The sequence below is a fragment of the Ambystoma mexicanum genome, chromosome 4p, assembly GCF_040938575.1.
Source record: "Ambystoma mexicanum isolate Mex_15411 chromosome 4p, UKY_AmexF1_1, whole genome shotgun sequence".
NCBI classification, from domain to species: Eukaryota; Metazoa; Chordata; class Amphibia; order Caudata; family Ambystomatidae; genus Ambystoma; species Ambystoma mexicanum.
Genome location: NC_090927.1, coordinates 126,339,664 through 126,362,220, shown reverse-complemented (window position 1 = coordinate 126,362,220; position 22,557 = coordinate 126,339,664). Strand labels below are relative to the sequence as shown.

Below are 22,557 nucleotides of genomic sequence, written 5' to 3'. Positions count from 1 at the left end.
CCCTGAAGGACAGACTGTACAATAGTTACCTATCTGTAATGATGATGCCTACCGTTTTTACCGCATTTTCTGTGCAAATCTAACATGCTTCCCCCGTATAACGTCGATACAACGTATCATTTTTTGTCAATGGTTTTTAGTATTCGAAACTCATAGACAAATATTGGGTGGGGGTGGATAACTGTTGTGGGTGACCCTCCCATGTGTATTGCCCCTTTAAGGGGATGTCTCCCTCCCTCGTGTATTGCCCCTTTAAGATGGGCCATGACTTTGTCATGGCCCAAGCTAATAAAAGGAGCTCCTGCAGGCACGTGAGACAGAACGGCTGCAGACTCCGTGGAAGGTTGGTCTGAGTCCGTGTCTCATTAAGGATGTAGGCCGCAGGCCTACCTGTGGGAAGTACAGGCCTGCAGGTCCTGTTGCCATGGGACTCTCGTGCCAGGACGTTGGCCGAGGTCCGCATGGTCAGGACCCTGGCAGGCTGTGCCCCCACCCCGATGGCGCTGGTGTCCCATAGCGCCGCGGGGCCTGCCGGATGGACATGGCAGGCCCCAAACTCCCATAGGCGCTGGGCCTGTTTGGGTGCTGTGAGGAAGCAGCACCCCGGGGGTCGCCTGCAGGATGGACATGGCCGGCGACCCCCAAAAATGGCGACGAGGGCTGGAGCCCTATGCGTGTGGCGGCGTCGGCCGCTTTAAGGGCTGCCCAGGGCCCCATGCTGCCAATGGGCACAGGCCGCCTGGTGCCCGTGGTGTGGACGCGGTGTTGGCCGCAAGGAGGAGGCACTGAGGACCCCCACCCGTGTGTCAGGGAAGAGCGGTGGACATTGCCGAATAATTAGGGTGCGGGCCCATCTCCAACAGTGCCCGCAAAGGAGTCACGGACGGAGCCGCCTCCCCCAACCATGTGGAGGAGGTCTGATCCGCGGCATCGGCCGCGCGAAAATGTATATGCAGGCAGCATTTGCCATGTGAGGGGGGCGGCGCCAGTTGATGCCCCTCTCCCCAGGAGGACAACTCTAGGGGTGAAGGTGGGGCCGTGGACGTGGAGGGACGGAGCCTCGCCCGCCATAAGGTGGGCCCCCACCCCCCACCATCAGGGCCCAAGAGGGCTCCGAGAACCGGAGCAGAAGGAAAAAGAAAAGAAAAAAGACGGACGAAATGGAGGTGGCTGCCCACCTCTACCCTGGGGGGGAGAAGAATGGTTGCTGGCTGCCAGGCAAGGAGGATGTCTTTCCCTGCCTCCCCCTCTGGAGCCACAACAAAGAGGTGAGCTGCCTGCGCCTCCCCCACCCGCGTGGCACGCTGTGCTGGCACTGAGGAGGTGGCCACTGATGCAGGCAAGGGGGAGCCGCCAAGCAGCTGACGCGGCCCCCCCCATGGGAGGCGGGCCCAACATCAACCGGGCCCGGAAAAAAAAAATAATGCAATGAAGGAAAGCGGCATCGGCCGCGTGAGCTGCTGCTGGCCCCGCCGTAGTGGGGGAAGAAGATCCTGGATGGTGGGTCCTCCCTGGCCGCAGCCCTCTGTATGGGGGTGCTCGTGCTGCCAGGGAGAGAGCCTGCCCGCAAACCCTGCGGCATCCGCCGCACAAATGGTGCAGCCGCGGTCGAGGTACAAACCCCGCCCGGAGAAGGAGCAGCCGCTGCCGCGAAAATATGTGCCATGCTGTTTTCCCCCAGAAAGGAGAAGGCTTATGGAGGGGAAGGTGCGTCCCCCTCCGGGAACAAGGAGATCGCCTTGCAGTTTTTGCTGCAAAATAAGGGAGTGAGCTGCCAGCCCCCCCCGACCCCGTGAGGAGGAGCAGGCCCAGCGGCCTCCGCTGCAGCCTCCGCGGCAGCAAGAAGGCGCAAGCTACAAAGGCGCTGTGGCCATCCCGCCCTGCGGTGGGAAGTGGGAGTGCTCCGGAGCAGAGCGAAGAATGGAAAACCCAGCGGCAGCAGTCATTGGGAAGAAGAGCCTCTGCATTCGTGGGGGTCGTGGACTGCCTTTTCCTCCCCTGCAAGCTGCCAACACCGTATGGCCGTAACTCTGAGGAGGCGGCCAATGAGTTCCCGGACCCCCCCCCGGCGGTGAGTTCTGCTGTGCTCCATGCCAGAGTGCGAAGGAAGTGAAAATGCTTGTCAGCCTGAGGGGCACGCACCAATAGCAAATATTCAATGCATGGGCCCTTCTCAGATTCAGGGCCATCAGACAAAGGTGACAACAATGCCACTGCCGATTTGGCCGTGCGGAAGGAAGCCATCTGGGTCGGCCAATAGCCTTATGGCCAGGGACAGTTCCTAGGCCCAAGGGTGGTGAATGGCAGTGGGAAAGAAAGGGAGCGGATATAAATAGTAAGGCTGGCCTTTTAAAGACCTTGGGGCAGGGCAGTGGAGAGCAGACATGGACAGCTCGTCTGCCTGGTGCCCCACATCAACACAGAGACATACCACCCTTCTACATTCCCCGAGCCTGTGTGGCAGAGCAGGCGGATCACTGCCACTCCCACTGGAAAGTGTTCCATGGTAGCCCAAAGATAGTAATGGGCCCGCCTCGATCAGCAGAGCCAAGAAGTCGGACCCATGCCAGCCCCATTGGCAGTGAAGTGGACATTTGGACTTTAGGTCGGAAATAAGGGAAAGTACTCGGCGCACTGAAGGCAGCAATATGTCACAAAAAGGGACTGTTACAACAGTGCCAAAAGTGGATCTGCCACCCTTCTGCTCCTGGAAATTCCAGGCAGCGAGCATGTGAGTCTCCTGCATTCGGGGCTCTGCCTATCGCACCAGCAATGGCTACACAGTGTTGAAGGCGGGGTGTGCGCACGTATGCTCCTGAGGTTCCAGTCCATGAGTATAGAAACATCCGGAGCTCCGTATGCTGTACATCTCACCAGGATTGTCAAACATGGAATGCTGCATGCGCAGAACGTGACAGGGTGAGGACCCCGCCGCACTGGGGGAAAGCGTTCTGCGCTGTCAGGAGTTCCGAGGGGCGGAATCCCACGGTGCCCTTCTAACTCCAGGCAATTCCTTCATGGCTAGTGGTAAAAGAACTTGTGCATTGTACCAGCGGTCGAGAAGTATGGCCAACAAGAATATAAGTAAACGTTTCCAGCCAATGACATTAGGAAAACGGGAAACCATGCTGCGGAGGTTAACTTGGCTGCTGTGAAAGTGGCCTCAACACCTTATGAGCCACCATGAGCTCCCAGTCTGCCCCACGGGTGGTCCTAACCGCCTGCCACAACCCATCTCACCGGTGTCATCAGATCGAGGATGGGGCACGCAGAGTGCATGTGAGAACCTGTCGGGGACGGACAGGAGGCACCCTACACTGCCAGGGAGTCCTGGGACAGCTTCCCATTGCAATGGAAAAAACCCGGGAGCCGGTGGCTCAACACTCTGATACCAGCATCAGCCAGTTGGACCCAGGGGTGTCCCTGACTCCCTACTGCCGCAGCCACCCTGCCTGCCCACAGGTGGCCTCGACACTAAGCCACAGTAGTTTCTGGACTGCCGAAACTGGTGTCGCTCTGAATGCCATGCCCTCATGAGATCAGGCCAACGTGGGTTTGGGGAGGTCCATGCCGGTTCCCCCTGAGCTTTGGAACACGGTGGGTATGTCCAAACCAACACCCCGAAACAGTGCAACGGGTAGGGTAGGGGTTGCAGCATATCCTGAGTGTTTGTGCACCCTCCTGTGCCCCTGGAGGAAATGAAATGCCCCTGACCGGGGGGAGCATTGCGGAAAAAGGGGTGAGTGATGTCCTGTCACCCGTGCCCAACCGACAGCACCATTCCTTGTCAACATCCGGAGCAGCCCGGATGCCCAACAACCTAAGTCTCGATACCCTGCTCTGAGCAGCAGGGTATCAGGCCGATGTGGCCCCTGGTACCCGCCAGGTGCGGCTTTGCCGGCTGTGAACTGCACCATTGCTGGACCTGGACCCGGGAAGTGACTCCTGAACAGATGCTGATGGAAGACGGACTGGCATCCGGCGGTCCTGCAGTTCCTTTAAAGAGGACTCTGTAATCATGTGTGTTTGCTGCTGTGAACCTGCATAGTAGTCGCATGCCTAGAGTGGTCTCAGGGAGGAACCATAAGGGAAACGGTGGCCCCGCAGTTGTGGGGTGTGAGGAGAGCCAGCCACCGACCTTGGTGTGCGGTCAGCAGTTGTAATTCTGAACCCCAGGTTAATAAAGGGTCCTGTAAATTGGGAGAACTGCCCACATTCCATCGGCAGCTCACCCACCGCGACTGTGACCCGCGGAGTGGGTTTAGATTTGCTTAGTATGTGTTATGGTTGTAATTATTTGTAGTAAGCTAGGCATTGTGTCAGTGCTATGTTTTGGTATTTGGTTATTTCGCAAGGTTTGAAGTGAGAACTAATTTGTCGTTCTGTAATAGGTGAGACGCATATATGTGTTAGTTGTGTTTGTTTGTTTGTTTGTTATGTAAAAGGAGGAGTGTTGTGGGTGACCCTCCCATGTGTATTGCCCCTTTAAGGGGATGTCTCCCTCCCTCGTGTATTGCCCCTTTAAGATGGGCCATGACTTTGTCATGGCCCAAGCTAATAAAAGGAGCTCCTGCAGGCACGTGAGACAGAACGGCTGCAGACTCCGTGGAAGGTTGGTCTGAGTCCGTGTCTCATTAAGGATGTAGGCCGCAGGCCTACCTGTGGGAAGTACAGGCCTGCAGGTCCTGTTGCCATGGGACTCTCGTGCCAGGACGGTGGCCGAGGTCCGCATGGTCAGGACCCTGGCAGGCTGTGCCCCCACCCCGATGGCGCTGGTGTCCCATAGCGCCGCGGGGCCTGCCGGATGGACATGGCAGGCCCCAAACTCCCACAGGCGCTGGGCCTGTTTGGGTGCTGTGAGGAAGCAGCACCCCAGGGGTCGCCTGCAGGATGGACATGGCCGGCGACCCCCAACAGTAACTTAATATAAGGGGTTGGGGTGGTCGGAATAGGTATGAAAACATTGAAGAGGGGAAACTGTGTGGGGGGCGCCCCAAACAAAAAAAAGATGAGTTTTTTCATTAAACCGTTTTCTGGCGAAAAAAAAACATCGAAAAAAAGGCCGGCAATGTAACAACATAGAACCGCTTCCCCACATCTGATTAGCGATTTTTTAAAACCAACATACTAGTTTCTGTGCATAACGAGTAGACTTTGGACATGGAGCACAAAGGGGCTCATTTACACAAGTTTACTAATTCAGTAATTACAAGACAGGCCAGGGTAGTTCGATGATCTGATGCACTGCTAGAATTCTATGGATTTGGAAGAGGAGGATGGTGGGCAAATTAATGGTGAATTATTATCCCTGCTTCACCAAACCCTAGAGGAGGGATAAGGTTCGGACTGGGACAAGAAATAGGCCCTGACGCCCAAGAAAAAGTGGCTAGCCTCAAAAAAGTGGCTCACCCCTCTCCTCACGACCCTTGACCTCTGATGACATCACCGGAAGTGATGCCATTTGACCCCACCTGAAAGTGACATCCCGGAAAGCAATGAAACACGACCTTTCACTCCTTTCACAAATGGGGTTAAACAGATAATTTGACTGAGAAACTGTGACCTTACATTATAAAGGAACAGAAAAGAACAGATTGTTTCTTTAAATGGGTGGTGTAAGGAAGACATGGGGCCTCATTACAACTTAGCTGGAAAGTAATCCTAATTACCGGCATGCCGGTGCTACCGTGTCTGTGAACTCAAGCTGCCGGAAACACCAACTGATTCCGTGTTGGCATGCATGTGCATTCCGGCATGCTGAATACAGTGACACCGGCATGCCGGTAATTCCAACAACCCTCCCCCAAAATGCCTCAGAATCCGACATGACACTCCGGGTCCACCGGCACCGGTAACAACGGTGCCACAATTACCGTGACCGGAAATACAGTGATCACCGGAACAGGAAATCAACCGGTGGCCATTAATAAAATGCAATCCATTGCAATCCTCAGAGCACAGGACATATACGCATATCCTGAGCACATATTTTGTTAATTGAAGATGATATCGAGAGTCAGTGTAACCCGTAGGCGCAAGCCATGCTTTAGCGAGGCCGAACTGAACATGTTGGCAGACACCATTGTTGAACATGTAGACCAACTGTTCTCCACCGACCAATGCAGGCAGACACAGCTCAGAAAGAAGACCATATGGGAGGAGGTTCACGGAAAAGTAACAGCAGTTGGCACAACCCCCTGCACTGTGCGTGACTGTCACAAATGACCTGCACCTGAGGGTGTGCAACCTCCTGTCGGGCCAGCGCAGCCAGGGCATGGCCATAGGTGGTGGCAGCGCATCCACCATCCCCTATCCACCTAAAGCCCTGGGAGGAGATGTGCAGCAGCGTGCTGCACCTCAAGTCCATTGAATGTGTTGGTGCTGCGGAGGCCGGAGCCATGACATCCAAGAAGACTGGTGAGTACACGTAACCCCAATGTCATATCAACCTCCCTGCCCACCCTACAGCTGCAAAACACATCAAGTGCGTTGTGCACAACACCAATACAGCCCTGCCACCCCCCACCTGCAACCTGGTTGCACACAACGACATACACCTTCACCCCAAACCTCACTCATACCCCAATCACACATTTAACATCGCATAGGCAATATGTATCGCCAACATAATATGCTCCTGCTGGCACACAGACACACATCCCCCTGCCACAGCAAAACTTGTGTGTTTCTGCCATGCCAGTTCAGGCACAAAGTCACGTCAGTGCAAAGCACCTACACCACCAACAAATTACCAGCGTCATACACCAATGAAGCATGTGGCTCACAGCACAGCGAGTAGAGCGCTCCCTTTGACATCAGTGCAGAGCCTGCTGACACAGGTTTGAATCCCGGCAAGGCCAAACTCAGCCTTTCATCCTTCCGAGGTTGATAAATGAGCACCGTGGGTAATAACCAGCGTTCAGATGCCTGAGGGCTTATAGCGCTACATAAAAAATTAAAAACAAAATGTGACTCCCTCGTCCCAGCCAGCCGGACCCATGTGCACAAATTTCCACTGATCGCTGTAAGTGCTACAGGCAGCAGGCACATGGGGAACCCATCCATGGCACAACCTTACACAAGACAACATCACACAGCGTGTGTGCCACACCCCTAACACCTTACCCAGAAATTACAAGTACACCACAACATTATCTCTGGCACAACACACACCATGTAGGTACATCACACATCCTCCCACACAGTATCCATGACACAAGCATGCGTGCACTATGCCACGTCCCATGCCATGTCCCCGACACAGCACTGTCTTCAAAATGCCAAAGCATTAATGTCTACCTCATCAATCCACACTCTTAACTGACACCCTGCCTTTCTGACTCCCTTAGGCACATCATCTGGCAATGGGGATGCCCATCCCAGCAAATCAAGGGTCACCAGGCGTCGACGCAGAAGGACCACCACCACCACCACCTCAAACCAGGACTCCACAGCCTCAACAGGCAGACGTTCAGCTGCAACCCCAGCTGCATCTGTCCATCAACCACAGGCCATGTGGTCCTTCCTGCACAGCCACCGCAGGCCCCTATGGTCCCTCCTGCTCAGCCACTGCAGGCCCCCTGTGGTCCCTCCTGCTCAGCCACTGCAGGCCCCCTGTGGTCCCTCCTGCTCAGCCACCGCAGGCCCCCTGTGGTCCCTCCTGCTCAGCCACTGCAGGCCCCTATGGTCCCTCCTGCACAGCAACCACAGTTCCGTTTGGTCCCTCCTGCACTGCCAAGACAAGCATCACAAGCTGCACCCACCCCGGCAGCCCCAGAAGCAGCAGTGCTGCCGCCGCCACCACCACTGCCACAATGCCGTGCACATGCATGCATTGGAGACAACACAGTGGACGAGGGTGGTCTGGAAACTGGAGACACGACAGACCAGAGAATTGAGGAGCCCCTGCTCTTCAGCCCCATGGGCCCCATAAGCCCCCATAAGCCCCCCTTCCCCAGTGTGAGGGATATTGAAGGCTGCCTCACCAGGATGGAGCAACGGCATGATGCACTCACATCCCTGGTGCAGCAGCACCTTCATGAGGCCCAGCTCATGCGGGAGAGCGTGCAGGCCAGTGGCAGACGTAGTGCACGTGCACTTGGTCGATGCACACGTGCCATTTTCCAGATGTCATGGATGGTAAGGGAGGGCAACAGCGTGAAGTCTTCCATTGCCGAAACAATGTCCATGTTGTTCCAGGCCTTCCTGGCTGGACCGACGGCCCATGGCACTACCACCCGCTCCACCTACAAGCACAACACCAGGTAGTGCTGTGCAGAGCAGCCCAATGCAGCGTTCCATGCGGCTGTCCCACCCTGCACACAGCCGCACACTGGAGCCTAAAAGGGGACTCAAGTAGGCCATGGACGCACACGTGCCCTGTCTGTGACTCATTCTAATGTAGATAGCAAAACATGACAGGAGTTGGCCAGAGACAGTTGGGGAGGGGGAGTGGGGAGGGATAGTTGGGGAGGGGGAGCAGGGAGGGATAATTGGGAAGGGGTAGTGGGGAGGGATAGTTGGGGTGTATAGCATTGGGAGTTAAGTCATTTCACATTTGTATATATTTTCTTATCACAAAATATAGTTGGTGTTGGAAAAAAAGAATAAATGGACATTTATTTTTCATTGTGAGTGATTTTATTTATGTGCAGTGCACAGTGCGCTAGCTGGCCTGTGGCGCGTGTGTGACAGGTGATTATAAGTAGTGCTGTATAAGTTCATCTTGTGCGACACATCCATCCATGCCATCATGGCGCTGTGCAATTCCCAGCTCATCATCACTGTCGTCCTCAGCCTCTGGTGGGTGCATGTCCATGTCGGGGGGACAGGGGGACGTTGCGCCTGATACACATGTTGTGCAACATGGCAGACGCAAGCACCATCGTTCCCACCTTTTCAGGGATGTACATTAGTGCTCCCCCGATCTGCTTAGGCACTGGAACCTCGCCTTTAACAGGACAAATGTCTGTTCAATGGTGCACCGAGTGCGTACATGTGTACGGTTGTATGCCTGCTTGTGGATGTTGTGTGGTTGCCTCACGGCATCAGGGGATAACCAGCATCATCTGCACGGGAGCAACGCAAAATGTACAATGTCATACTTCTGCCCATATCATGTTGGCACAGGCTGTATAGTGTTCATTTGAGAAGACAAACATGCACATGCAAAATGCAGTTTAGCTGGCATATGTCCTATTTCGAGTACCAGAAATTAACTTTGTCAGTATGCGTGTTGGGTGTGTGGTGTTCAGTGGCATTCACATGGCCCATTTACAGACATGACCTCTGACCCTTTTAGTACACTGGCACACATGGAAGTGCCGTCTGTGTCATTGTGTTACCAAGAAATTGTACAGATGTGTCCATGTACTAGGGTACATTTTGATTTCTAATGAGATGCATGTGTGATTGTTTGGCTCTAACAGGCAGGGGGCCCCCCAATTGGTGTGCAGACAAATGGTGTTATGTGCGTGGGAGCATACGTATTCTCTGACTATGCATCAGGTGTTGTGGGTTTGCTTGACTGTGTTTGTGCTTCTTGCTGTTACTTTGGTGTGGTGCATTCTGGTACATGTAGTTCTTTTTTGTTCATTGCTGTACGGAATTGATGTTGTCATGCATGCACTGGATTTTTTTCAAAAATAGAAACATGCCTGTCAAGGCCTTGCACTCAGGCATGCTATTACTGTGTTGCACCTTGAGTAACACCTGTACACTTCCACGTTTGAGGCACTCACAAAATCAAAGTAGGTTTGTCTCCCCTTAACATTTGTTACTTGTAGTATTGTTAAAATTGATGATCTTTGCTCTTATTCATGGTCTACATTCCCCTTTAACCACTATATCCGCCCTCTGTGCACTTTCATGGCGTTTTAGTAATTGTATGAGCACATAGAAGTAGGAGGAATAATGGATTGATGCAAACACTGCACAGCCACTGGTGATGGATGTTATATATGCCCATAATACAACAGTGCACATGCCCTTATAGTTAGACTCACCCAGCAGTGAGATGAGCTGTGGTCTTTTCTGCCCCCCCCCCAATTCGACAGTGCACATGCCCTTGTAGTTAGACTTACCCAGCAGCCAGGTACGCTGTCCACCGTGACGTGCCATTTACTGAGGCAGCGTGGAGTTGCGCAGCACCATAGAGTCGTAGGTAGAACCGGGAAAATCTTACACAGCAATCGGTGATGAGGGAGGTGGCGGGCATCACACACCATCTGCACGTTCAGTGAATTATAGTTTTCTGTTGCAGTACACTGCCTCCACAGCATGCCTGGCCACCAGCTCCACATGTGTGCAGTCCAAAGCACTGATGACGTTAGGCATGCCTGCAAGGCTATGGAAGGCTATTTTCATGCCACTAACCTGGTCAGCAGTCCTGTGTAGGCTGATGTGGTCTCGAACGTGATGCAGGAGTCCATCAATGACCTGGAACAGGACAGACGAAAAACAGGGTTGCGAGATCCCATGCAGCTCACCAACCGTGTGTTGGTATGTTCCTGTGGCTAGGAAATGTAGCACAGACACTATCTTCAGCAAGGGGGTGGGATGGCTGTGCAGATATTTATGAGGCTGACCAGGTCGTCATGGATCATGTCTGCTATTGCAGGGATGGTGTCCCTGTCTAGCCGGTACAGGGTGTGGATCTGGCCTTGGCTCACGTTGAAAGGTGTGGCCCTAAGTGTGGAATTGCTGGCTGTCTGTGTGGTGCAACCTGCTGGACATTGGGGTTTTGCTGGCCCATGATGGTCCTCCTTCTCCTCAAGCACCTCTGATGCATTCTCTGCCTCTTCAAGTAATAGGAAATAATGTAGCTCCTCCACAAATTTATTCTGCGCCACACTCAAGAAATTGTTCTTGAAATAAGTGTTTGTTTTAATGATTACGAAAATCAGAAAAGAATGGTCATCTTTTGGCCCATAGGTGACTTGTGTTTCGGCAGATACAGAATTGCCTTTTTCAAACCGGGGCTGACAAAATAATACTATTGATATAATAAACATAATAAACAATTAAATCATTGTCAAATTGTTACAAAATTAATCAAAAAATGTATCAAAAAATGTTGGACAGAGAGGAATGGTGGGGATAGGGGATGGATTGAAACGGGTGAAGAAATGAGAAGAAACAAAAAAGAGAAAAAACCATTATGCAAAAGTTGACATTGATTCGCAATGGCAAATACTTCACGTTTGTAAAGACATGTTATCATAGTGTAATGAGTAATATGGGTTCCGATCCGTATATAGCGGATGGAAACTGTAATTAACACAAAACAGTACATATATATTTCTGATGTTTGTTAATCTGCTTAGAATCACATGCTGTGCATAGTCCGACATCCAGTGGTCACTACAGAGTATTGCATTTTGTTTTTCGTAGTCGAATAGGGGACGTCGACAAGGCGTGTCTGTAACACTATCCCTATAGTGACATGCAGTGTACCCACAACCCCTCACGCGTCGAGGTCCCTCTGATTGTTTTTTTTTTCTGCCCAGTTATTGGTCACCTTTATGCGGAGCTCCTCGAGAGACATTGCGAAACCATTTCCTCAACCCTTGGTCGTATATTATTGTTAATAACTATCACATAGATCCCTCCCTCGAAGTAGCTGCCAAGCTGTTCTCTGCCAAGCAAGATCTTCGACGGAGGGACGAGCGGAGGAGATCCTTCGGCGCTGCCGAACACGTGGCCTGGCCTTGCCGGCCTAACATAGTAGGGAGAGTGGGGTTTTGTGGTCATTTCTTTGTTTCACTCACTTTCCCCTCCCTCTCTTTCGAGGTCGTAATCACATTTCATGCCCTCAGCTATGGAGAGGACGCCCTTTTGGTTTTGCCCGCGTTGCAAGGGCAAGTTTACCTGGAAAGACAAGCATAAACGGTGTAACCGTTGCTTGCCCCTCGATCACAAAGAGGACGGCTGTACGGCCTGTAAGTTACTTAAACCCAAAACTTTAAAGGACCGCAGGGTCAAAAGGTGGGCAGCCTATGCGATGTCTAGGTCTGAGTCCTCACCAGCTGCCGCCAAATGTGATGAGGACAGTGATTACACGGCCTCTACAACAGAGGTTGTAGACCTCTCGAAGGAGCGTTCCCGCTCCTCGTCGTCCGTCCCCGGCTTACGCCCCGCTTATGGGGATGAACACCCCAGCGACAAGGACGAACACAGAAAAACACATAAGCACATACCCCACGGCACGCGTTCGTCGAAGACGAAGGCAGCCATAGGGTCAACTGAGGCATCGGGTCCACCGGTGTCTTCCGCCGACCATAAGGGTCGCAAGCCCTCCCCGCTTCCGCAACCGGCGACTGGGCTTTCTGTAAATAAGGGCACTAACCCCAAATCCTCAGGCGACGTGCCTCGCAAGAGTGCGTACGTTGCCAGTAAATACTCAGCACTGCCTAGCGCAACGGCGTGTGACCCCCTCGACGGAGAAGCTGATCGCCGAAAGCCTCGTGTATATAGCTTCTAAAGACGGCCAGAGACGGACGGTGGGTGACACGTCGAAAACCGCTCACAAGGCCAAAGAAACGCTGAGGACACCGGAGGGTAGGCTGGGACAGCTCCCACCGTCGACAGAAGACCCTAGCCAGCGAGAAGGTTTCTCAGAAGGCAAAGGGACCCTATCTTCGACGCTAAGGGACAGAACTAAGCAACTACAGGGAGAGGAAACTCCCTTTTCACTCCCAGACCGCTCTGGCCTACCTTACTGGACTGTAGAGAGGTTCCAGTCATGTATGGACAAGCTAGACAGGTTCATGTCCATCCCAGAAAATAGGACACCCAAGAGGCCAAGGGAGGTACTCCAGGAGGGGCCAAGGGCTAAATACCCGAAGCTTTTTAACCCCCTACAGGAAGACATGAACTCTTACGACCTCACTGAAGAGGACTCTCATTTCCAGGAAGAAGGTGAGTTTGCGAATAATGAAGACCAACAAGAGGAAGGTTTTCATGATGACACTAACATAGGTGAAGAAGGCTATGAGGAGGACCCAGGTGAAGGTGGCTCACAGCCCTGTCAGTCGCCATCAGGGTCTACAGACCCCGACATTATAGACATTTCTTCTCCTCAGACCACACCGGTCAGGAACCCATCTCCAGTAGACGATCAGCCCACCTTCAATGCGCTACTGAGGAAGGCAGCAGCACATTTTGAAGTTGAAACTGGGGAGGTCTCCCCAGATACTGATTTTGTTGAAAGGATTATTAAGGAAAAACCTCCCACTAGTCAAACTATTCCTATCCTCGCCTCGGTTAAGAGACAACTCACCCCATCGCTGTCCACCCCCGTGCTGGTAAGAGGGGTCAATCCAAGAATCGAGAAATTGTTCTCACCCTCTCAGGCAGACCCATTATATATCAGGGGTCACTCAGTCCCGGACTCCTTAGTGGTGACTAACACAAGGAAGAGGGCTGGGGTTCCACTGTCAACCAGTGAGGCAACCCCAGATAAAGAAGGGAAAAAGCTTTATGCCTTGGGCAAAAGAATTACCGCCTCGGCAGCGTTTTCAATTAGGATTGCCAATAATAATACATTGCTGGCAAGCTATGCTGATGCTAAATGGGGAAAGCTTAAGCAGGAAATCGAAGAAGCCCCTGAACCTCTAAGAACTCGCTTATTGGCTACAGTTACAGAAGGAGCGCTGGTCAACCAGAGCATCATTAAGAACACTCTTAATGCGGCAGAAACTGCTGGCCGTTCTTTGGTGCAGGGAATTCTGCTGAAGCATCACGTCTGGCTTCGCAATTCCGGTTTCAAGGCAGAAACACAGGCGTCACTCATTAATAAGCCAATAGAAGAGTCAAATCTCTTTGGAAGGGCGGTGGACGACACACTGGAAAATGCGAAGAAAGAATTTGACACCATAAAGACCTTAGACCAAATCTCAAAGCCTCCAAACAGGCGGGGATTTGGCAACAAGCGCTTTTTTCGTGGCCAACGCCAACAGCAGCAGCAGCAACAGCATTACACTGCGGGCAACTGGCCCTCTTATCAGGGTACCAGTGACCAGTATAACCAAAGAGGACAACGCCGTGGCAAGGGCAGAGGCCAGGGCTCCAGCCCCAGAGGCACCCCGGCAAATAACACCAAATTACCCGAAGGTTCGGGTCCCCTCCCATGCGTCTCCGGTTGGGGGCCGCATAACATCGTTCCTATCAGCATGGGAGGGAATAACGGTCCCCCACCTACAGACCTCCAAGGGGACGACGCCTGTCACCAGAACACCTAGTCATCCTCCTGCAAGAAGTAGAACAGCTGCTAGAGAAAGGAGCAATAGAGGTCGTCCCCCTATCTCAGGTAATGGAAGGTATTTATTCAGTGTACTTCCTTGTACCCAAAAAGGACCTAACCATGCGCCCTGTACTAGATCTGCGCCCAGCGAACAAATTTGTAAAACCACAAAAATTTTGTACGGTAAAATTACAGGAGGTAATTCCGCTGCTATCTCAGGGGGACTACATGACAACACTGGACATGAAAGATGCATACTTTCATATTTTGATGTTGCCAGCGCACAGAAAATACCTCAGGTTCATGATAGAGGGCAAACACTACCAGTTCAGAGTGCTACCCTTCGGCATAGCGTCTGCACCAAGGGTATTCACGAATGTACTGGCAGTGGCAGCGGCCCACCTGCGCAGGTTGTCCATACCGGTATACCCTTACCTCGACGATTGGCTCATAACAGGGGAGTCTTACGAGACATGCTTCTCAAACACCCAAAAGACAGTAGACCTTTTGTTCCAACTGGGCTTCTCCATCAACGAGAAGAAGTCCAGCTTAGACCCCAGCCAAATCAAACAATTCCTAGGGGCTCTAATTTGAACAAAGGATGGCCTCGTCTTCCCCTCCAAAGAGAGGGTCCAAAATATGCTGTTTCAGATCCCTCAATATGTGGCCGGTCGAGAGGTGACGGTATGCAAAGCAATGCGCTTGCTAGGAATGATGGCGTCAGGTATTTATTTGGTACCTCACACGCACCTGTGCATGCGCCCAATGCAAGAGTGGCTCAACAGCCAGTGGTATCAGGCCAGCGGACAATGGGACGATCTAGTGGTAGTCTTGCAGGCCTTGGTTCTCTCGCTACGGTGGTGGTCGAAGGAAAACCTGATAATAGGGAAACCATTCACCACCCCCGCAGTGGAAGCCAATCCAACCACAGATGCATCCCTCACAGGATGGGGGGCTCACCTATCCCATAAGACTGCTCACGTAGTTTTGACTCAGAGTGTAGCTTCCAAGCACATAAACCTACTGGAGCTACTTGCGGTGTTCAAGGCACTTAAAAGCCTTCCAGACACACCTATAAGGGTAAACAGTGATGGTCCTCACAGACAGCACCACAGCCATGTACTACCTCAACAAGCAAGGGCGCACTCACTCTCCAGGACTGTCCAAGCTGTCCCAGAACATCTGGAAGTGGGCTCTGACACATGTTTCTATTGTCACAACATGTACCAGGGGAACTCAATCTGCTAGCAGACGAACTCAGCAGAGACTTCCCTCTGCCCTCAGAGTACGAATGGCGGTTACATGAAGACATCGTCTTCAACATCTTCACACAATGGGGCTTCCCAGAAATAGACCTGTTCGTAACTCTGGAGAACTCACAATGCCTAGATTACGCCTCCAGATACCCACAGAACCGCTCCAAGGGGATTGGTCTCTGGATACCATGGTCAGGGAAATGTGTTTACGCCCTCCCCCCCCGACTCCTCTGCTGAACAAGATAGTGCACAAGATGCACCAGGAACCAGTCACCATGATACTGATAGCCCCGATGTGGGCCCGCCAACCATGGTTTGCGCACCTGATGGAGATGTCCCTGTCCCCACCGGTGAAACTGCCTTGCCCATACAACATGCTGTCACAGGACAGGGGCAAGACACTACACCCATGCCCACAGAACATGAATTTAGCAGCCTGGCTCCTGAGGTCATAGAATTTGGCCATTTACAACTCCCACAGAGATGCATGGACATTCTCAGAGAAGCAAGAAAACCCAACACTCGCCACTGCTATTCTAGCAAGTGGAAGAGATTTGTCATCTGGTGTAGAGGTAAGAGCATCAACCCAGCCCACTGCTCTCCCACACAAATTGTCCTTTACCTGACCCATTTACTGGACTCGGGTCTAGTGTTCAATTCTATTAAAGTCCATCTAGCGGCACTTTCTGCATACACCACCTCTCAACTTAAGGTGTCATGGTGGAAAGTCCCAGTTATCAAAGCCTTCATGGAGGGGGTAAAGAGAATACACCATCCGATAGCAAACCCAGCTCCCGGCTGGGACCTTAATGTGGTACTTACCAGGCTCATGGGCTCACCCTTTGAACCCATGCACAAGGCAACTCTTAAGGACCTCACTCTTAAGACTGCTTTCCTAATAGCTATCACCTCCATTAGGAGAGTAAGTGAACTACAGGCTCTTTCTATTCTAGACCCCTTTTTAACAGTTCACAAAGATAAGGTGGTTCTACGCACACACCCAAGGTTTGCACCGAAATTCATATTGAAATTCCATGTCAACCAGTCAATAGAAATACCAATGTTCTTTCAAAACCCTTCCAATTTGGGAGAAAAGAACCTGCATACACTCGATGTGCGCAGAGCTGTCATGTTTTATATGGAAAGAACTAGGCCACTGAGAAAGACTAATCAGTTCTTTGTCTCGGCGGCAGCAGGAAGAGAAGGAGATGCAGTCTCAAAGTCCACTATATCCAGATGGATTGTTCAATGCATCACTCTCTGTTTCTCTCTTGCTAAGAGAGAACTACCCTTCAAGCCAAGAGCACACTCTACTCGAGGCACTGGGGCATCCATAGGATTCATTGCAAACGTTCCCCATGAGTCCATTTGTAAAGCGGCACCCTGGAGTTCTGTACACACCTTTACAAAACACTACTGTCTAGATGCTCACTCTAGATCGGATTCCCAGGTGGGACAAGCAGTATTAAGACATCTTTTCTCTACTGTTCCTTCTCACAACCCACCTCCAACACCGGATACTGCTCGCTAGTCTATGCACAGCATGTGATTCTAAGCAGATTAACAAACATCAGAAGACAATGCATTACTTACCGTAAAAGCATTTCTGATGGTTTTATCTGCTTAGATTCACATGCGCCCACCCTTCCTCCCCGCTCGGATGGAAGGAACATAGATATCTTTCTACATCTCTCTCTCTTTTCTGTACTCACTCACGTATAGAAGGCTCCCTCAGGGCAGAAAAAATACAGAGGGACCTCGACGCGTGAGGGGTTGTGGGTACACTGCACGTCACTATAGGGATAGTGTTACAGACACGCCTTGTCGACGTCCACTTTTCGACTACGAAAAACAAAATGCAATACTCCGCAGCATGTGAATCTAAGCAGATACAACCATCAGAAATACTTTTACGGTAAGTAATGCATTGTCATATACATTGCGTTTAGCATTAGCACTCTCGTTGGAACGCACATGCAGCCATTAATTATTGTTGCCGGCGAGGCACGCCGATAGATTCTCTGAAATTATTTATGTCTCATAGTAAGCAGGATCGTGCTTCCTTCCTTTCTGAACATTTATCCCTCAGATCTGCTCTGATACACCGATTCACAGTACTACTGCGAACAATATAAATACTTTTACTAGTCGGGTTTACTAAGTATGAGCACAAAGGTGCAGATGTACGCGGGTCACACACACCCATTGGCATATTAAGCTATTATACTCGTGTAACATGACATTTCCCAGCGGATCATACTATGGTACTCTGCTTGCTATTTCTCTCCAGTTAATAATGGAGCCAAACCAGCTTTTAACACCATATACTAATATCCTTTCTTTGTAGCGGGATTGAGCCCGGGTAATTCGTCCTTTTTTCATCATGCCTGCAACTGTTCAGTATGCGCATCACAAAACTACTGTCTTTCAGGACAAACATGGCCAAGAGACCAAAATCAATCAAAATATAAATTGCAGGTCAAAATGTGTGGTCTACGCCATAATCTGTGTATGCAAATTAATCTATGTTGGGAGCATGATCCGTGAACTTCGGACCCGGATCCGTGAACACCTCTCAGGAATTGGCAGCCAAAAAGTCTTGCTTCCATCAGCGGACCACTGGCAACAGGTTCATCAATTGGAGGAGAAGAAAGATATTCTGTTCATCGGCCTCCAGAGCATTAGACTTGGCAAAAGAGGCAGAAACCTTGAAATGTTACGTCAAGCAGAATCGCGCCTGATTTTCCATTTCCGAACTGTTAAACAAGGCCTAAATACGGACACTGAAATGTATTTTTTTTTGTAGAGGATCAGGTCCAACCTATAATTTCTCTGCTCTTCTCTATTCATGAATAACCAATGTTGTACATGTATACTGTTCCTAATTTGCTATTGTACTTTTTTGATCACTCTCCTTATAGGTATTCGGTTTCCTGCCCTCACATTTTGGCATATCTTTCAGATGTCCATTCTACAATTCCATGTGTTTATTGTGCAATTTATATACACATTTTTGCATTTTTTCGTGTATTTTTCTGTGCACTTCCAGAGCTTAGCTCTCCAAGCCAATCCAAATAATTGTGCAATTTGATATAAATCCATTACATTGCCCTATATTGCCACACCAGTCCTTTTTCCCTTTTTTCTTCATGGGCATAGATATGCAGCCTGGTATCCCACAGCAACACCAATCACTACTAACGTATCCAAATAAAAAAAAAATGTTGTCCTTGGAATTTTTTTGCTATTGTTAAGTTTGTTCCTCAACCCTCAAGGTGGGGTGTACTCTGCTATTTTATAGCGTTGGATTTATTCAAATTCAACTTCAGCACTATTTTAGATAATTCACGCGCGCCGTGATCAGAGCGATCCTCTTTATTTGAGCTGCACATTTCGGAATACTTTACCTATATTCCTGAACTTAACAAAATATTTCTGATGTCTTTTTATTCCATGTTTCACCGTAACTTACCCCAAAACATAAGGTGACTGTCTGCCCTTTTTGGGCAAAGATACCCAAAATATACTCCCATTGCCACACAGGCAACCAAAATCTCCAATCACTGCACACACTCCAAAATGGCGGTCACTGAAAACCCACGACGTAGAAACTAATGTAGGACTTTCCATGTTGCCTAGGCAACCGCCATCAACAATATGTGATGAACCGTAATGTCGGCTTCCAGCAGAGATGGTCTGCAGCTGACGAGCTGTTCGACCCAGATTCGCAGGTATGTGGTGGCACACACCCTGCTCTTTGCTTCGTTCGTGCAGTTTATTGTTGTAGCAATTTAACTTCACATTAGCACTCTCGTTGGAACGCACGTGCAGCCATTAATTATTTTTGCCGGCGAGGCACGCTGATAGATTCTCTGAAATTATTTATGTCTCATAGTAAGCAGGGTCGCGCTTCCTTCCTTTCTGAACATTTATCCCTCAGATCTGCTCCGATACACTGATTCACAGTAGTACTGCTAACAATATAAATACTTTTGCTAGTCAGGTTTGCTAAGTATGAGCACAAAGGTGCAGATGAACGCGGGTTATGCACCCATTGGCATATTAAGCTATTATACTCGTGTAACATGACATTTCCCAGCGGATCATAATATGATACTCTGCTTGCTATTTCTCTCCAGTTAATACCAGAGCCAAACCAGCTTTTAACACCATATACTAATATCCTTTCTTTGTAGCGGGATTGAGCCTGGGTAATTCGTCCTTTTTTCATCGTGCCTGCAACTGTTCAGTCGACTTTAAGGTAATGCCCTGTACTCCATTCATTGCCACTAGCTCATTTTTCAAGCACTTTGACATTCCAGCTCTTTCTTCATCACGCCTCACCTTAAAATGGGTTCCCCCCTAAACACAATGTGTATGTATATATATATATATATGTGTATATATATATATATATATATATATGAACCCATATTACTCATTACACTATGATAAGATGTCTTTACAAACGTGAAGTATTTGCCATTGCGAATGAATATGCCAACTTTTGCATAATGTTTTTTTCTCTTTTTTTTGTTTCTTCTCATTTCTTCACCCGTTTCAATCCATCCCCTCTCCCCACCCTTCCTCTCTGTCCAACATTTTATGATTCATTTTGTATCAATTTGACAATGATTTAATTGTTTATTATGTTATATCAATTGTATTATTTTGTCAGCCCTGGTTTGAAAAAGTCAATTCTGCATCTGCCGAAACACGTGTCACCTATGGGCCAAAAGATGACCATACTTTTCTAATTTTCGTGATCATTAAAACAAACACTTATTTCAAGTACAATTTCTTGAGTGTGGCGCAGAATCAATTTGTGGAGGGGTTACATTATTTCCGATTGAGAGAGGTGGGGTTTTGACCTCTGCTCCTCTTGAATCTGTGACATCCTGATTCTTTCTTCATAAACTACTTTGATTGGGCTCAAGTTGAAAAAGTTGGTGCCTTTTACCGACTTGTTTTACATATCTTCAAGTAATAGGCCTGCAGGCATGGCCTCCAACTCCACTACTGCTACTGCATTGTGGTGTTGTAAGGGGGTGTATGGGGTGTGAGTGGTCCTTTTGTCCTGTAGCACTGCTAAACGAGACCACCTGTGCTGATTTTGTGCACCTGTGACATGTTTCTACACACCTGAATCTACTTGCCGCAAAGCCTGTGTTTCAGGCATCGTTTTCATGTTGCTACTGGCATACCCATGCCCATGCCGGTAATTGCATTTCTGTGCAGCTCGGAATGTGCACTTACTGAGGCCATGCCAGTATCTCATGCACAGCTGCCACCTCTCTCTGCAGATTCCGGCAATGGTGTTGCCAGACTCGGTAGGTCACTTGCAGTGATCATGTTACGGCATTGCTACTCAGACTAAGCCGGTCCGGAAAAAGGTGCCAGTACAGATCTACCGACAACGCTATTTCCGGACCGGGATACTTGTAAAGGGGCCCATGATATCAAACAGTAAGACAGACACAAGTGATCACAGTTCAATGGCGTTTATTGAACTTTGAAATGGGTTGGTAAAACGCCTATCTAATCCTAAATCTAACGATGGGAGCAAGCTACGACCATGAAATTATAATAACACTGTCCTAGTGGAGTCTTGTCAAAATAAAAGGGTCTATACAAATAAACCTATTGCCAATCCTTCTAAACAGGAGCAGTTGGGAAACAATGTTATACAAAAGATAAGCGTTCAAGAAATTATGTCAGATTATTTGAGTTGTTGGCTCACCTTCCCCATGTTTTCAGCATGGCGCAAGGCGGCACACTTAAGTTTAGCAGGCAATCTGGCTTCTCTAGAATGAGGATGCAGTTCAAAACCTCAGCATCAGAGCTTTCTGTGCCAAAGTCTATTTGCCATTCAAAGTCCCTTATTTCAGAGGGCCTGTTGCAACAAACACACACCAAAGTTCCTTTCGTCTCAGGATTTCACATGAACAATCTTTCATGTGATTTACTGTTCACCCTTAGTCCCCCCTCTGTCGGGCTCAGACCCACTTCTCTCACAATGTTCTTACTTGATCTCCCTTCATCGGGCTCTGACCATTTGATCTCACTTTTCAATCTTTCCTTTTCTATATAAAAAAAATGGAAGTCTTTCGATCGTGCGCAGGGTTTTGCTTGACCCGCCTCAGGAGCACTTCGATTTACAAAATCTTTCTCTTTAAAATTCCTTACTTTCACTTTTGCCACCTCTAGGCTGGATACCTTTACAGATTGACCATGCATGCAGCCTCGGACCACTCCGTCAACTATATCGTATCCTTTTAAAATTCAAACGTTCATCAGCAGTTCAACCATACTCGCGTCTTTCATCACACACATTATAGTTCCAGTGTTCGGTATACAATGTTGCTGCTTTCAACCTTGGCTTCTACAAAGATCGGTCTTGTATCGGTCGCCCCAACTCACCGGCTCTGTTGAATTCTGTGTCAATGGATGGTACCACAGCGGCTGCTGCTTCTCCTCAACTCGATTAGTCCTGTAGGAGGAGCATGGGTACCTCCAACACACAATGCAGGATTCTTCAGACCTGTCTCGGGGCATTAAGCTGTCCAATGTCACGATCTCTTGAGCATAGCGGTTTCTTTCCGGAAAGGTCAAGGGCTTTTCACTCCTTGCAAAACCCTCGTGGTTCGCCGTCTTTTGTTTCTCATTCAGCTGCCATTTCGAAACTGTTGTTTCCTCGTGTGCTTTGCCTCGCTCAGAGTGTGCTTTCATGCTCCGCCTTTTATCCATGTGGAGAAGCTGAATGGGAGTCAGGTGTGAGTGTCGGTCAGTAATTTCCTGAGCTCGCCTGACCATTATATTGGGACACGTCAGGTATACTGCTCGGGTGTTAGTCTGTTTTTTTCCAGACTGGGCTGTCCGCATTAATGTGTTAGTGTAGGAAAAGTAGGCAGAGGTAGAGTTCCTACGTATCCTACCTGGTAGGATGGGGTAAAGGCATTACAGGGAAGGGGAAACCGCGTCTCGCCATCCGGTCTCCCACTCCCCGAAGACCCCTCACCCAGGTGATCCTCCCACTTCGTCTGCCCCCAGGAACTGGAT

The 22,557-nt window shown here is 49.8% G+C and overlaps 1 protein-coding gene across 7 annotated transcripts in view; it reads left to right on the top strand.

Annotated features, from left to right (window-relative positions):
* The window catches only part of MAPRE3 (microtubule associated protein RP/EB family member 3), a 1,726,857-nt gene that overhangs the window by 713,968 nt on the left and 990,332 nt on the right, over positions 1–22,557 (top strand). The window contains exon 5 of one of the 7 annotated variants that reach the window (XM_069605545.1): positions 19,695–19,759. The exons of the other annotated variants lie outside the window; for them this stretch is intronic. The gene's annotated coding sequence lies outside the window, so the exon portion shown is untranslated. The remainder of the gene's footprint in view (positions 1–19,694; positions 19,760–22,557) is intronic. 7 annotated transcript variants of the gene reach the window in all.